The sequence below is a fragment of the Giraffa tippelskirchi genome, chromosome 7 (genome assembly GCF_054371585.1).
Source record: "Giraffa tippelskirchi isolate mGirTip1 chromosome 7, T2T-mGirTip1v1.2.pri, whole genome shotgun sequence".
NCBI classification, from domain to species: domain Eukaryota; kingdom Metazoa; phylum Chordata; class Mammalia; order Artiodactyla; family Giraffidae; genus Giraffa; species Giraffa tippelskirchi.
In genome coordinates, this window is record NC_137281.1 from 18,434,507 (window position 1) to 18,450,484 (window position 15,978).

The following is a 15,978-nucleotide window of genomic DNA, read 5'->3' on the forward strand; positions in this document are numbered from 1 at the left end:
GCAAGCCAAGGGCCGGGCTGGCTTCCTGCGGGAGGGTGCACAGCTGCAGTGACCCTCAAAGGTTTCGCTGAGTATTATCTGCTCACCCCAGAGTCAGGCAGCCCCCAACCCATCCAGCTTCTAGGGGATGCAGGCATCATTCCAGCTCCCTCCCACCCCAGAAAGAGGTAGTGAATCCTCCCCACTCCCATCCCCACATTGTGCCCAGAGCCCACCCGGAGGTGGCCAGACATTCTGACTGCCCCTTACTCATCTCGTACACATCCACCCACCCAGCCTTGGCCCAGAAGGAGGGAGCCCCCATGACTGAGAGGGTGAAGGGGCACCTCACCCAAATGCTGCTAAGTCGCTTCAGTCGTGTCCGACTCTGTGCGACCCCATAGACGGCAGCCCACCAGGCTCCGCCGTCCCTGGGATTCTCCAGGCAAGAACACTGGAGTGGGTTGCCATTTCCTTCTCCAATGCAGAAAAGGGAAAAGGGAAAGTGAAGTCGCTCAGTCGTGTCCGACTCTTAGCGACCCCATGGACTGCAGCCTACCAGACTCCTCCGTCCATGGGGTTTTCCAGACAAGAGTACTGGAGTGGGGTGCCAGTGCCTTCTCCTCGCCCAAATGAACTCACCCCAAACAGGCTGGACCCAAAGGTGTTTCCTTTTCTTTTGGATTATATGAATGTGTACATATCTTTGTATGGAGGGGGTTTTATTTATCTACTTACTTACTTAGCTATTTATTTATTTTGGCCACACCATGTGGCATGTGGGATTTTAGTTCCCCAACCAGAAATCAAATCCATGCCCCCTGCAGCGGGAGCGTGGAGTCTTAACCACTGGACCACCAGGAAATCCCCCCAAAGGTGTCTCTGCATCTATCCTTGAGGATGCCTGGGGAGAGACAGGAGGGGAGTGTGCGTGCCTGTGTGTGTGTGCATGTGTATCTACATGTGTGTACATCCATGTGGTTGTTGCTGTGTGTGCACGTGTTTTTACTGTGTGTGTTTATGTGCACAGGGTATGTGTGTGAACATGCAGTTGTGTGCATGTGTGAACTGTGTGATCATATGTACGTGGGTGCATTGTGTGTGTATGTGTGTGCGTGTACTCACATGTGTTTGGCCCAGGCCCGAGGCTGGGCTGGCCCCCTTCCAGGCACTGCCTGGAGAGACACTCCAGCTGTCCCTTGGAATGGTTTGATCAGGGCTTAGCCAGAAACCCTTACCAGTCCCTGTGGCCCTGGCCCTGGCAGCTGGCCCAGAGCTGAGGGCTTCTGATCAGCCCTGGCCAAGCTGGCAGCATGGCCAGAGGGCAGCTCTGTCCACTGGGAAGGCATGCGGTGGCCCCTGACTCAGAGCATACCTAGGTTCGAGGTCACTGGCACTGAAGCAGGAAGAGACACGTGGCCCCCTGGAGTCTGGAGCTCCTTGATGCAAATGGGGCCCGCTAGCAGTGGCCCCTGCTGGAAACATCAGGTATTGCAGACTGACTCGACAAGCCATCGTCAGGCAAAGGGCCCCCTTCGCTGCAACAGATTACTGTCTGCAAGGAGCAGTCGGTTGATACACATGGTTTTCAAACTGTGCTCTAAGGAAGCCTGGGGTTCCTCAGGTCTCTCCAGGGGCTCCCAAAAGTCAATGCTCCCAGTTTCTCACCTTCCTTCTCAAAAGAGCATTGCTTTTAAGTATTGAGCTTTTGAAGCTATTTCTCCCCAAATACTTTAAATCTCCAGGCTGATTTTGACCTTTCAGTTCTGGGAGTCTATTTATGAGTGTATCTCAGTCAGATCTGCGTTTAGAACAATTCACTGGGCTTTAACCCCATCATCTCCTGCCAGGTGTACAATGTCGCTTTAGGTTGGGTTCTGACTTAAATACCTCTTGGAAAGCAGAGGAAGCAATAAAGAGAGGGGGGTCCACTTCAGAGCTGGGTGGCTTTGGGGGTCCCCTGGGGCCCAACCCTTTGGCAAGGGCCAAGTTCATACCCTCCAACAAAAGGGTATGTATGTGAGGGGCTCCCAGGGAGGGGCTGCCTCACCACTCTGGCCTTGACACGGGGAGACCGTGATAACAGGGCATCTCCACCCAACAGCCCACCGGCTCCCCTACCACTCCAGAGGGGCAGAACAGTTACTGCTAGTCTCCCCTGCCGCGTGGCTTCTGGCATCTTCCCGCATGTCCCCAGCTCCTGCATGTAACACATGGGGCACACCACGTCGCCTGCATTCCACACCTTGCTGTGTTTGCCTGAAGCCATAAAAAGTGATTTGCTAGATATAAAACATGGTTCACAGGGAGGTAAAGCAGAGCCAGAGGTGCGGTGGGTGGCGGCTAGCCACCCTGGCCCCAGCCTGGCCCACCACTTCTAGCTTAGACTGGCCCCAGAAACTCCCCATGGGGGCCATTTCCCTGTAATTTGCTAGGGGGTGTGGCCACAACAGAACAATCAAAGCAGGACAAGGTCTGGGGACCTCTGGGGCAGACTCACCTTGTTCAGGTCTTTGGCTTTGTTCCAGGGGGATAGGCGCTAAGGCCCAGTGTTGGTACTGCCATGGCCAGACCAGGTTGGGATGGATGGGGACAGCCTTGACCGACTCATCCCTCTTCATTCATTCATTCATTCAGCAGTGGAGCGACTCCAGACAGGAACTTTGTTGCCCTTCCCTCTGCCCCACTCCCTCTGACTTTGCTCCCAGCCAAGAAGACACTATCCAGGAGCCTGGAGACAGACCAGCCCTGTCCTGCCCTGGGGAGCCCTCAACCAGCGGGGGAGAAAGGCCCTCGAGGGTTTTAACTGCTTCTCAGCCTACAAAGATATGAGGACTGGGTCCTGTTGGATCCACCACAAGCTGTGGCCTCCACTTCTCACCAGCCATTACCAGCCCCAGATAGAACAAGCCCTTCAGCCACATCCCAGCATGAAGGCTCCACTGCCTGGCCCCCAAGGGCCTCTCCATATTATATGTCCTTGGGAAGAAGAAGGCAACATGGCCTGAGGCCCTATGTAGTCTGTTTTCTCCCACCCTCCACCCTTTATCACTTCACTCATCCACACAGGCCTAGGTGTTTCACTAATAACAGGTTCAGCTTGTTCCTGCCTCAGGACCTTTGCACATACTGTTCCAGGTACACTGAATGCTCTTCCCTCTGGTGTTCACACGACTGACTCTCTTCATTACCTGTTCACAGAAGCCCTCCCTGGACCCTCCAAAGCAGCCTTGCCCATGACCCTGCCAGTTTCTGTATAAATGATCTCCCCTGTGACAGGGTCCCCACCACAAATTCTCTGGTTCATTTACTGGTGACTTTAGCATTCTGTAGCCTGCAGGCTCCATGGGCTAGAGTCCAGTGGTCATCTATGGCTGAATCCCCAGCGCCGGGCACACAGTGGGTCCTGCTCACTCTCGCTGAGCAGTGCACGAGTGAGTGCATGTCTACAGGCTGGGAGCTAGGCCCACGAGGAGCAGAGTAGGGCTGTGTGAATCTAACTGCTGAGCTGGACAGGGGCGGGCAGGTGCAAGTGGGACTCGACCCTCCTCCTTCACCTGGCAGGCAGGCCTGCCTGCTGGCAAAGGACTCACCTAGAAGTGCCAGCAGGAAGGCGCTCCCCCGCAGCAAGGCATCTGGGCCAGGGAGGGGCCAGGTGGCCAGGAGTTAGTGCTGCCACCCCATCACTCACTAGCTCTGTCCTCAGCCTGGATCTGTATGGGGTAGGAGGTGGGGACGGGCTGAATTCCAGGGAGAATGTCTCCTCTTGGGCAAGGCGATGTCACCCCCATGGGCTAAACACAGCTAATGGGTGCTCAGATGTCTTGACAGACTAGAAAACACCCCTTAATCAAGGGAAAGGGGGCAAGCCTTGGAGCGGGGCATCGATAAGGGGACTTCTTCTGTCCCGTGGGCTCCTGGTGACATCTAGTGGCCAGCATTCCCGATGCACTCTTTCCCGCATTCCCTGAACTCTCTCCTGGGGGAGGTCCCAGGAAGCAGGGGCACCCCAGCCCTGGGTCTCACCCACTCACATTCTCACAATCCCCGTCTCTGGGCCCACACCCACACGCTCACTCTCACACCCTCTCTCAAGGCTCTTCCTACCCACGCACAGTCACAGAGCCACCTGGGGCCCCTAGGGTGTCCCTGGGTCCTCTAGGCAAAGGGTCTTCACCAGGGCCAGCTCCTACCCTCCAGCCTCCGCACACCCACCCAGGTGCACCATGACCAGCTAGTCACCCTGGGGAGGGAGGCCTCAAGGGGTAGGCTGCATTGACACGCTGGGCTCCCTGCCCATCCCCTCCCCACCCCCCATAAAGACAAACCAGGCCAGGGGCCCAAGTCTGAGGTCGAGAAGCAGCAAGAACTCAGGAGGTCACCATCCTGACCAGAAGCCCAGGAAGCACCAGCCCATGAGCAAGGCCAGCACGAATAAGGGTGGCGACCCTTGAGGACAGCGGGCAGGGGAAGGGGCCTGGGAGCCAGGCCAGGCCCCGGAGTGGGTACGTCCACACTGGCCAAGAACAACCTCAGCTGAGCCAGGGCCAGGCTGCCTGCGTCACTGAGAGGAGCCTGAGGAACTGGGGGAAAGGCCTGGGGGGCAGGGTGTCTGAGCCCTACCGACTGAGGCATGGGGCGCACAAGGCCAGTGGTACGGGTGGGGCCCGCCTGGGCCCCAGAACCCCAGACTCGGTGGGCTGAAGAGACCCATTTCAGGTACACTGCTGGCCCTCTCCTGCAATAGCCACCAGGAAAGGAGGGCAAAAGTCACTTTCCCCAGTTTTTTTCCCCAGTTGGGAGCACGAGACCCAATGGGAGCTGACAGAGACAGGAGTTGCTGGTGCCTCGCTTCCCAGGCTGCAGAGTATCAGGGCCTTCACCTCCTATAGGGCTTCCCTGATGGCTCAGACGGCAAAGAATCCGCCTGCAACACAGGAGATCTGGGTGTGCTTCCTGGGTCAGGAAGATCCCCTGGAGAAAGGAATGGCTACCCACTCCAGTATTGTGGCCTGGAGAATTCCATGGACAGAGGAGCCTGGTGGACTACAGTCCATAGTGTTGCAAAGAGTTGGGCATAACTGAGCCAGTAACACTTTCACCTCCCATATCCTCCCAGGATCTGCCATCCCTCAGCGTTGTGCACCCCACTCAGCCAGCTTGGAGATGGCTTCATCCACCAGCGCACCCTCCCTGAGCCCCCTCCACCTGCCCCACACAGAGGAGGGGTCCCAGAAGCCAGAGCACCCCCGGGATGGGATGCAGTCTCTGCCAAGGGCTGAGAGGTGGCCAGGAACGGGTGGTCACAGCCCTTCTCTTGCCCCGTCCATAGCCCTGGCCCACTTGCCAGTCATGAACCTTGCTCAGGGGCAAGTAGGCTTGGGGGGAGATGAGGAGTGAGGTGAAGGCCACCCCAGGAAGTGCCCCATGCCCCAGGAACACCTTAAGGGCTGGAAGTTCTGGCTCCTCAAGGGGTAGATGCCAGGAACTGAACTGGAGGCAGGACCCTCCCCTCTGCCTCCCCAGTGCTCGTCCTCAGCCCCAGCCCTGCTTTGGACTGGAGCAGACCTTCCCCAGGAGACGCCTGTGGATGGAGAGATTCCAGGGTCCTGTGAGAGAAGGGGCAGAAGCTCTGGGCAGGGAGACTCCAGGTCCTTCCCCCAGCCCACAGGCTGTAACCCACTGCTTTCCCAGAGCTGCCCCTCAACAGGCACCTCCTCCAGTGTCTGGGGGGCGCTGGAGGCCTCAGCAGATGAAACCAGGCTTGAACTGAGTCACGATCTCAGCCACGTCACCTTCTTGGGAGTCATACTCTGACAATGCTGGCCCTGGGGGCTGGGACACATGGAAGGAAATCCTGGCCCAGGTGATCCTGGGGAGAGGCTTTGGTGGAGGGCTCCCTGGAGAAGACCCCTAGCCTGAGAAAGCTCCTCTAGACCAAGGGTGAGGATAGAATTCCAGGCTAATGCAGAGGAAAGGGCCCTGGGAAGGATGAGACCCCGAGCTGCTGGGAGGGAGAGGTTGGAGGGGCAGGTGGGTGCGGCTGGAGCAACAGGGGCCCTGGGGGCCATGGGGTGGGATGGGTCAGCTGTCCCTGCAGGGACCCGGGAGGCGGTGGTGACTGGGCCCAAGGGAGAAATCCGGACATAGGTCTTACAGTGTTTGCGGGAAAGTGGAAGGGGCTTCTCTTTGGAAGGGGCCTGGCTGCCCTTCCAGATCAGAGAACCAGCTGGGTGAGAAGCCCTCGTGGTTCTTGTGCTTCTCCCATGGGGTGTTTGAGAAATGGAGGGAAACGCTGGGTGTCGTGTAATGAGAGCGCTACAGGCATTGTCGAGGTGGGGGGGGGTGCAGTGGGGGGTGGGGGTGGGGGCCATCCTGCCCAGCGGCAAGTCGTCCTGTGCCCACACAGCGTCTGAATATCACATGGGACACTCAGGTAGGGGTGGTTCTGCCCCTCAGGGAACCTTTGGCCATGTCTGGTCACACTTCTGATCATCACCTGGGGTGGGAATGCTCCTGACCTCCAGTGGATGGAGGCCAGGGATGCTGCTAACATCCCACAATGCACCACAGCACATCAGTAGCACCAAAGCTGAGGAATTCCTGGCGAAGGTGAAGACTCTCTTGGTAACGATCAGAAGTCTGGAACCTGCTTTCATTTTACACAGTTTCCAAATACAGAATTTCCTAGGGTGCAACAAGCATGACAATCCTGGGAAAATGTTGCCTTGTTTTGTTTGGATGTTTATCAAGAATTGTTTGCAGACTTCCCTGGTGGTGCAGTGGTTAAGACTCTGACTTCCAATGCAGATGGCACGGGTTTGATCTCTGGTCAGGGAACTAAGATCCTACATGCCATGAGATACGGCCAAAAATTGAAAAATAAACTTTAAAAAAGTTTAAATAAAACTGATGGGGAGCTGCTGTGTAGCACAGGGAACTCTACTCGATGTTCTGTATAGAGGGGGAAAGAATCTAAATGAGAGTGGATATATGTGTGCGTGTGGCTGATTTGCTTTGCTGCACACCTGAAACTAACACAACATTGTAAACCGACTACACTCCAATAAAAATTTTTTAAAAAATAAAATTAAAAAACAGAGCTCTTTGCCATTTTGGAAATTTGCCATCCCTAAGCTGTGGCTCCTGCAGCCATCTGAGCCTGGAAGATGCTCCGATCCCAGTCTAGTCTACAGCTGCCACAGCCTCCATGATTCTGCACAACCGGTAACTGAGTCCTCTGTAGGTCATACGCAAGCATTTTTCGAATCAAACACACGTTGTGAAGTTACAAATTACATTCCTTTTGTTTCTCTCTAGTTTTAAAGTTAGGGCATTATGTTTATTTTTATTAAATTTGACTATAGGTTACATTACCTATGAATTTTACTCTGGGGTGGCAAGAAGACATGATAATATTCTTTATAGAAAGGCCAATGAATCGACAGGCTGGGCTGAATGCCAGGACAGACCCCAGTGAGCAGCTTAGGACCAGGAGGCCCATGCCTCCTGGGGATCGCAGTTTCTGCATCTGACTATCCCAGCTCCCCACTTATCAGCTATATGACTATTTCCACTCCATGCCACAGCTTTTCCACCTTAAAAATGGGAAGACAACACAGCGCCAACGCCAGCCCCACTCCCATCTCCCCACCACCAGACAATGCCCTGAACCTATCCTGTGGCCTGGCCCCCTTCCCTCTTGGCACGACTCACCCTTAGCCAGGCTGACCTGGACCCCATGGGCAGCCTGGAGTTGGCTGTGGCCCTGAGAATCCTCACTTCACACATCTTCCTCCTGTGAGGTGGGTCTGAGAGAACGTGCCATCTTCCTCTTGGGAAAAAGTTCCAACAGATGCTGGTCCTGAGGCCCTCCGGGATGGTGCTGAGTGGGCCCGAGGCCCCAGCCCCACTGGTGACTCATGTCAGGAACAGACAGAGCGGGGTCAGATTCAGGCCCTCCCCTGATGGAGATCTCAGTCCAGCCCACCCAGAGTGGCTGGTGCCTTGTGCCCAAAGGGGTGGTCCCAGGAGGGTGGCCAGGGGCCGGGGGTGGGGAGATCCCTCTGACATTGAGACAGCTGCTCTCCATACCCTTCTCTGAAGGCACCATGCCCATCTGTACAGGGTCCTGGAAAAGCATATGGACCTGCGTTTCCAGAGTGGATCACCCCTCACAACCCAGGGGAGACAGACCCCTACCCTCCCGCACAGGGAGGGCACCCCAGGAGGGGGATCCAGGTGGGGGACACTCAGAGAGCTGTCCTGTCCAGGGTCCCATATTTACACTTTCTGTGAGGTCCCCTAGTGACATTCCACCATGGCCCCTAAGCTGCCCGCAAGACTGAGGACAGTCCCTGCCCATGGAATCATAAGATCCTGCAGTGTCCCAGGGGCTGGTGTGTCTCAAATTCAGAGTAAGTATCTGGTGATGCGCAAAGTCTTGTTTTCACGTTAAAAGCATTAGTTTGTTCCAAGTACATGCCTAGATTGCCCCAGTTTTTAGTAGTAACTGGTTTTGACCTTTCTCTGTGTTTTGAGGCACCAGGTCTCTGAGGGACCTGCCTAAGCGCCCAGGCCCACGGTGCCCGCTCCCCTCCAGCGACGCGCACTCCTCCGCCCGCACCTTTCTCAGGCTCACTGCCTCCCTGCGTATTGGGCAGGTGGGGAAGCTGAGCCCATGGGGCCCACAGAGCCCCTGCCCACCAGGCTGTGGTCGGCCTGTCAGGGCAGCTCCACTCCGCTGTGAGAAAGGCCAGGGCCCATCAGATAAGGCCCTGGGCCCTCCCCACACCACTGCCACTGCAGAGGCTCTACCGCTTCCCGTCCTTCCCCAGCCCTACCCTGAGGCAGGTGTGCTGCGCAGAATGAATTTCACTACGAGATCTCTCTGGTTTCATTATGAGTTTCCTGACCCAGACCAGCACCCACGGCCCCCGGGGCCTCTCTTCCACGTCTAGGGCCAGGACAGGCAGCAGAAGGAGGAAGCTGGCACAGCCCTTGGGAAGGACTTCCCTGGCTCCCAGCTGACTCCAAGAGAGGCTAGGTCCTTTCCCAAGAAGCCTGGCCAGCCTGTCCCAACCCCTTAGGACAGGATTTGCCAGGGCCTGATTTCCTTGATGTCTGAGAGGGAGGCAGGCTACAGGGTCCACCCCAGGGTCAGGAGGCTGCCCTCTGGTGGCGTATTTTGGAATGGCAGGTGTCCTTGAGAGAAGGCCAGGGCTCTGGTGTCCTGGTCCAGGAAGCTCACCTGGCAAGATTTGGGACTGGGACAACCAGGAGGGAGAGGAGAGCCCAATTCCAGAGCAGAGCCCAAGCCACAACTTCTCATGTTCTCTTCTGGTCCCTGTTATCCACAGCCCTCACCACCTCCAAGGGGCTACACAGGGCTGTGCCTATGGGGGTCTCAGGGGAGGACATGGGTGACACAGGACGATATGAGAGTCCCAGACTCCCCAGCAGGTCACCCTACCCCTCCTTTTCCCTCTTCCATCCAGTGGGCCCAGGAACCCCAAGCCCTGGGCAAGGTGCCCCCCAGAATAGCTGTGGCACTGGGGGTCATGACCCATTCCCACTCCCTCCCCTTCACAGGTGGTCAGTGACTCATCTAGTTTATAAGTCGGGAGCAGGACTGGGGCTGGAGGCTGTATCTCTGAGTTCTCAGGTCAGATGCCTGGGAACCCGCATTGAGGACCTACTGTGTGTTTGGGAGTAAGGCCAGATTGCCTCTGAGGACCATCTGGCCCAGCAGGGAAGGGAGTAGTAAGGAGAGGTGCAAGGTGGGCACAGAAGAGGTACGTGGTCCCATCTGGGGACCAGGAGGTCTTCCTGGAGAAGGTGGTGGGCAGGCTGACTCACGAGTGACACAGGAGCAGGAAGGTGTGCGTGAGGGGGTGCGGGCCAAGCAGACAGCATGGCCAAGGCAAGATGGGGACCGACATCTGAGAATGCAGAGCCTAGCACAGTGGCTTTAAAGAAGGTGACCGCACATCCCAGATTGCTCAGACATCCAGTTAACACCCTATCATCCTGCTTTAATTATTAATAGCACCCCCTTGCATTTTCAAAAGGGTCCCATTTCGGACTGTTATTCAAATGGCCCCCCTGGATTTCCCTGGTGGTCCAGTGGTTAAGAATCTGCCTGCCAGGGGCAGGGGAATGGGTTCGATCCCAGGTCCAGGAAGATCCCACATGCCTTGGAGCAACAAAGCCCGTGTGCCACAACCAGTGAGCCCGCCTGCTGCAATTACCGAAACCTGCTTGCCTAGAGCATGTGCTCCTCAACAAGAGAAGCCACTGCAGTGAGAAGACTGTGCATCACAGCTGGAGAGCAGTTCCTGCTTGCTGCAACTACAGAAAGCCCATGCACAGCAATGAAGACCCAGTGAAGACAAAAATAAACATATATTTTTATTAAAACAAATATTTTTATTAAAAAGAAACCTGTTCCTGAAAAACAAAAAATAAATGGCCTCCCTGCTGAAATACCTCTGCGGGGGATTGATCCATACCCCCATGGCTGCACTGAGCAGGAAGAGTTTGGGATGAGGGAGAGGGATTTGATTTGCATTTTGGAGCAATCCTGGGGTGACGAAGAAGCTGTCATCAGCCTGGAGGAAAGAGTGGGTGGTGGAGAGTATTGAGGAGGATGATGTGGAGGATGGAGGAGTCAGAGCTCCGGGAGTGGAGGCTGAGATAGGGATCCCAGAGTGGGGGAGGGCTTGGTGTCCTGACACACCCTTCATGTGATCATTCTAGAAGCACCGAATGTGCAGGCTGAGCCCTCAGCTTTGGGCACAGGGGTCCCTGCCATGGACCCTCACACCACAGAGACCCAGAATGTCACCAGCCCAGAATACAAAGATGTTGTTTTTAATTTCAGTCTCACAGAATATTTTAAAGTTTGGTAACTAACTGAACAAAGGTGAACTGCGAGAGAGGAACAATTGTAATACAAGGGCCCCCCTCCCAAGGCTAGAAGATGCTGGGCTGAAGAGTGGTAAGTGTGTGTGCATTTCTGTGTCTGTGTCTGTGTGTGCACACACACACACATGTGCATAGGGGGTAGTCATAACCCCTGCCCTGGGAAACTAGAAGAGACAATGCTTTCACTTAAAGTTGGTTGCCTCAGATCACTAAGGACAGTGTCCTGGGTTCCCTCCAACTGTGCTTTCTTCATTGTCTGTTCCATAGTGACCTTAGGAGCTGGGATTTAAACTAAATATTTAGGCATATGTATGTAGAGCCTTTGTTTGGACTCCTGCCCTGGTCCAACCAGTGTTAGGGCTAGACCTGGGCAGTGGCTGTCCAGGGAGGGTGCAGAGACTGGAGACAGAAAACATGGAGAGGCAGAGACCGTGTCCAAGACTGAGAGCCCCGTGAGACAGAAACAGAGAGGTCCCCTAGAACCACCCACAAGGAGATGCTGGAGATGTAGGGAGTGGTTCGGGATCAGGATGGTAGACACCAAGGAGAAACAGGCTGCCTGAGCAGCCACCTAGGCTGGAATGTAAGTAGCAGGAGAAGAGGGGTTAAGGCCAGAACAGGTATGGAGGTACTGAGCAGGTTCACCACCCTTGAGGAGCTGGTGGAGAAAGAACTGGCCCAAGGACCCCCCGACTCAGATCCTGTCCCATCCAGGAACGCTGCAAAGGGCATGCTTAATGTCCTATTCTTATTGAAGTGAGCGTGACCTACATATAAAATATTGCACACATCCTAAGTGTTTTGCTTGATGAATTTTCACAAACTGAACATGTTCATACAACCAGCACCCAGATCGAGAAACAGAACACAAACAACACCCCAGATTCCCTCCATTGCCCCTCGCCAGTCACCGCCTCCAACAGGCACCTCTGTCTTAACTTACAGCATCATACATTCGTTTTGCCGAGAATGTTATATCATCTTCAGCTTCTTTTGTTCAATATTATGTCTATAAGATTTATCCAGATTGGGGCATGGTAGTAATTTGTTCATTTCCTTTGCAGTACAGGACTCCAGGATTTGAATGTACTCTGACATATTTATCCATGCTACTAATAATGGTTTCCTGTTTGGGGCTACTGCGAAGAGTGCTGCTATGAATGGTGTTACAGGGACTTTCCTGGCAGTCCAGTGGTTAAGACTCCACTTCTACTGCAGGGGGCACGGGTTCTATCCCTGATCAGAGAAGATCCTGCATGCCCCACAGCATGGCCAAAAAATAAAAAATGAAAGTCAGTTCTTTTAAAAATAATAACAATGTTATCAACATCTTGTAGTGCAGTTCTCTCTTTGTTTCTGAAAGGTACCTGGGAGTGTATCTTTGCCTGGGCTCTCCAGAAACAGAGCCTGAGGCAAAAGCTTAGGTGATACTTCTTAATCCGAGTGTGAAATCACAGGGAATCAAGAGTGAGGGCAGAGACTCCTCTGGTGGGCCAGTGCTTAAGAATCCGCCTTGCAATGCAGGGGGTGTGGGTTGTAAGATACCACATGCCTCTCGGCCAAAACATAAAACAGAAGTAATACTGTAATAAATTCAATAAAGACTTAAAAACGAGGGACTTCCTTGCCGGTCCAGTGGTTAAGAACCCATCTTGCAATGCAGGGGATGTGGGTTTGATCCTTGGTTGGGGAACTAAGATCCCAGATGCCGCGCAGCAACTAAGTCTGCCCTCTGCAACTACAAAATCCATGCACTGCAATGAAAGATCCCAAATGATGCAACAAAAATCCCGTGTGCCGCAACTAAGATGCAGCCAAACAAATAGTTAAAAAAAAAAAAAAGACTGAGGGAAAGGGAAGTGAGGCAGGGAAGGCAAGAGAGCCAACATGAGGGTGAGTTTCTGAACTGGCCACAGCTTGCCAAAAGCATCTGATTGCTGGGCCGGTAGGACCCTCTTGCAAGAGGCTTTATAATGAACGGGACTCATGAGTCCATCCAGGACGAGGAATGGTGGAGGATTTGTCCACTGGTTACCATCTGCCATCATCAAAAGTTAAGCCCAAGTGTGTTAACTCCTCTGCATTTTGGGTTACAAATGTGTGGGTACCGGTTTCAACCCTCATGGTCTCAGACCTCAAGGGATAGCAGAGAAGACCTGGGTGGGGTAAGGGTGATGGGAGGTCTCAGTAGGTTGTACTTGAAAAGGAAAAGAAAGTAGCCAAGGCCTTCACAGCAAGGTGAGGCTGGAGGATCTGAGGTGGAACCTGGCAGGTGTCTGATACAGAATGGAGATGCTGGGCCATAGGGATTTAGTGCCTGCGTGCAAGGGCAGTCAGTCGTGTCTGACTTTTTGTGACCCCAGGGACTGAGGCCCACCAGACTCCTCTGTCCATGGAATTTTCCAAGCAAAAATACTAGAGTGGATTACCATTTCCTTCTGCAGGGGATCTTCCCGACCCAGGGATGAAACGAACCTGCGTCTCTTGTGTCTCCTGCATTGGCAGGCAGATTCTTTACCAGCTGAGCCACCGGGGAAACCCATAGCAGTTTAGAAATACTGCCAAACAGGCTTCCAAGCTGGTGTACCAAGGCACACTCCCTCCACATTCTTGGCGACAGTGGTGTTTACTTTTAAGCACTGTGGTGGACGTGCAGTGGTGGCTCATTCTAATTTGCATTTCCGTGATGACTAATGAGGCTGAACACCTGTTCAAGAGTTTACCAGCCATTTGGACATCCTCTCTTGTGAAGCACCTACTTAAAGTCTTTTTCCTACTAATTTGTAGTTTTTGTATTTTTAAGATACAAGTCCCTTATCAGATATACGTACTGAAATGACTTCTCTCAAAGGTGGCTTACTTTTCCCACTCTTAGTCTTGCCTTTTGATTAACAGAAGTTTTTATTTTTAATGGAGTCAAGTATATCACTTCTTTACTGATCGTGCTTTTTGTGTCCTGGGTAAGGCAATGAATCTCTTCTTTCCCCTAAGTCTTCTTTTAGCAGCCTGGTTGTTTTACCTTTCACGAGTTCATTTAGCTTTCATGGGCACATCCATGGACTTGGTTTTAGGGTATAGTGTAAGGCAGAGATGAAGGGGTTTTTTGTTTGGTTGTTTTCCAAAACGGATACTTCATTGATTAAGCACCATTTGCTGCAAAGTCTGTCCCACTTCTCTCCCCTGCTCTGTGATGTCAACTTTGTGGTAACAAAACAGGAGTCCAAAAATGAATGGGTCTCTGATTTTCTATTCTGTTTCTAGTTGATTTATTTATCCTTGCACCTGTCTTTCTAACTGCAGTGTAAGTCCTCCAACTTTGTTCTTCTTCATCTAAGTTTTAGAATCAGCTACTTTGCTAAATTACCTGATTAACCTTAAGTTATAAATATAAATGTTTTATATAATATAAATGTTTTTGGATTTTCTATCCAACAGTGTTACATACAAATGACAGTTGTATGTTTTCCTTTCCTATCATCCGACCTTTTTTATTCTTTTCAGATTGGCTTCTTTCACTTAATAACATGCATTTAAGTTTTCTCCATGTCTTTTCATGGCTTGATAGTGCATTTCTTTTTAGTGCTAAGTATTATTCTCTTCAGTGCTTCCCTAGTGGCTCAGACAGTAAAGAATCCACCTACAGTGCAGGAGACTTGGGTTCGATCCCTGGGTTGGGAAGATTCCCTGGAGAAGGGCATGGCGACTCACTCCAGTATTCTTGCCTGGAGAATCCTATTGACATAGGAGCCTGGTGGGCTACAGTGCATGGGGTCACAAAGAGTCAGACATGACTGAGCGACTAAGCACAGCACACATTATTCTCTCATTCTCAACTGTGGATGTACCACAGTTTGCTTATCCATTCATCTACTGAAGGACATCTAGATTACTTCCAAGTTTTGACAACTCTGAGTAAAGCTGCTATAAACATCCATGTAAAGATTTTTGTGTGGACCCGAGTTTTCAGCTCCTTTGGGTAAACACCAAGGAGCACGATTGCTGGGTTGTATGATAAGAATATGTTAGTTTTTAAAAAAAAAAAAAAAACTGCCAAACTATCTTCCAAAGTGGCTGTACCATTTTGCATTCCCACTAGCAACCAGTAAGAGTTAATGTAGCTATACATCCTTGACAGCATTTGGTGTTGTCAGTATTCCAGATTTTGGTCATTAAAAGGTTGTGTCTTATCACTTCTTTTTTCTTGCCTTATTGCACTGGGAGGACCACCAGCCCAGTACTGTATAGAAAAGAGTGCTAACTAACATTCCTTCTCATCTCCAGTCTCAGTGGGAAAGCAATCATCTCACCATTGAGCAGGAAGTTACTGAATGGGTTTTGTTTGTCGTTTTTTGTATCTTGGAGGGTTTGAGGGTTTGGTAAGACACCTTTATCAAATTGAGAAAGTTCCTTACTATTTCTAATTTGCTAAGAGTTTTTGGTTTGTTTAAATCGTGGAAGACTGTTTCCTGAATCTTTTGAGAACATCCTATGATTTTCTTATTTTTTCCCCCTGTTAATGTGGGGCCTTATATACCTCTTGTCATTTGGATGGTAAACCAATCTTGCCAACAATTTTTCCCATCAGGGTTTGCAAGTTCTGGAGTATTCCACTAAAATGACTTCCTGAACTGTGGGCCTGGAAAACAAAATGCAAATTCCATCCTGCGCACAAATTCCATCCTGCGCAGTGCCCTAGGGTCACCCCCCACCCCCCCACCCCGCCACCTCCTGAAACACCGACTCCACATTTCAGGGACCATGAGAGGCTCACCTTGGAAAACCACAGGCCCCTGGCCCGTGAGGCCCATGCCAGCCCCGGAGGGATCCTCTCCCAACAGACCTTATCGTTGCAAGGGCAGCTGGGTGCGGAGAGTCGAATAGGTCAGACCCCAACCCCCATCACCAGCGACAATTAAAGAGTCCCCAGAGCTCGTGCCGCCTGCCCCCGCCCCACCGCCCGCGCGAGCCTCCTTTAAGAGAGTCCGCGCTGAACGCGTCTCTGGGGCCGGGAGGCGGAGGGCGCCAAGAATGCGGGACTCCGACGGGAGCGCTAGGGCTGAAGCCCCGCCGGGC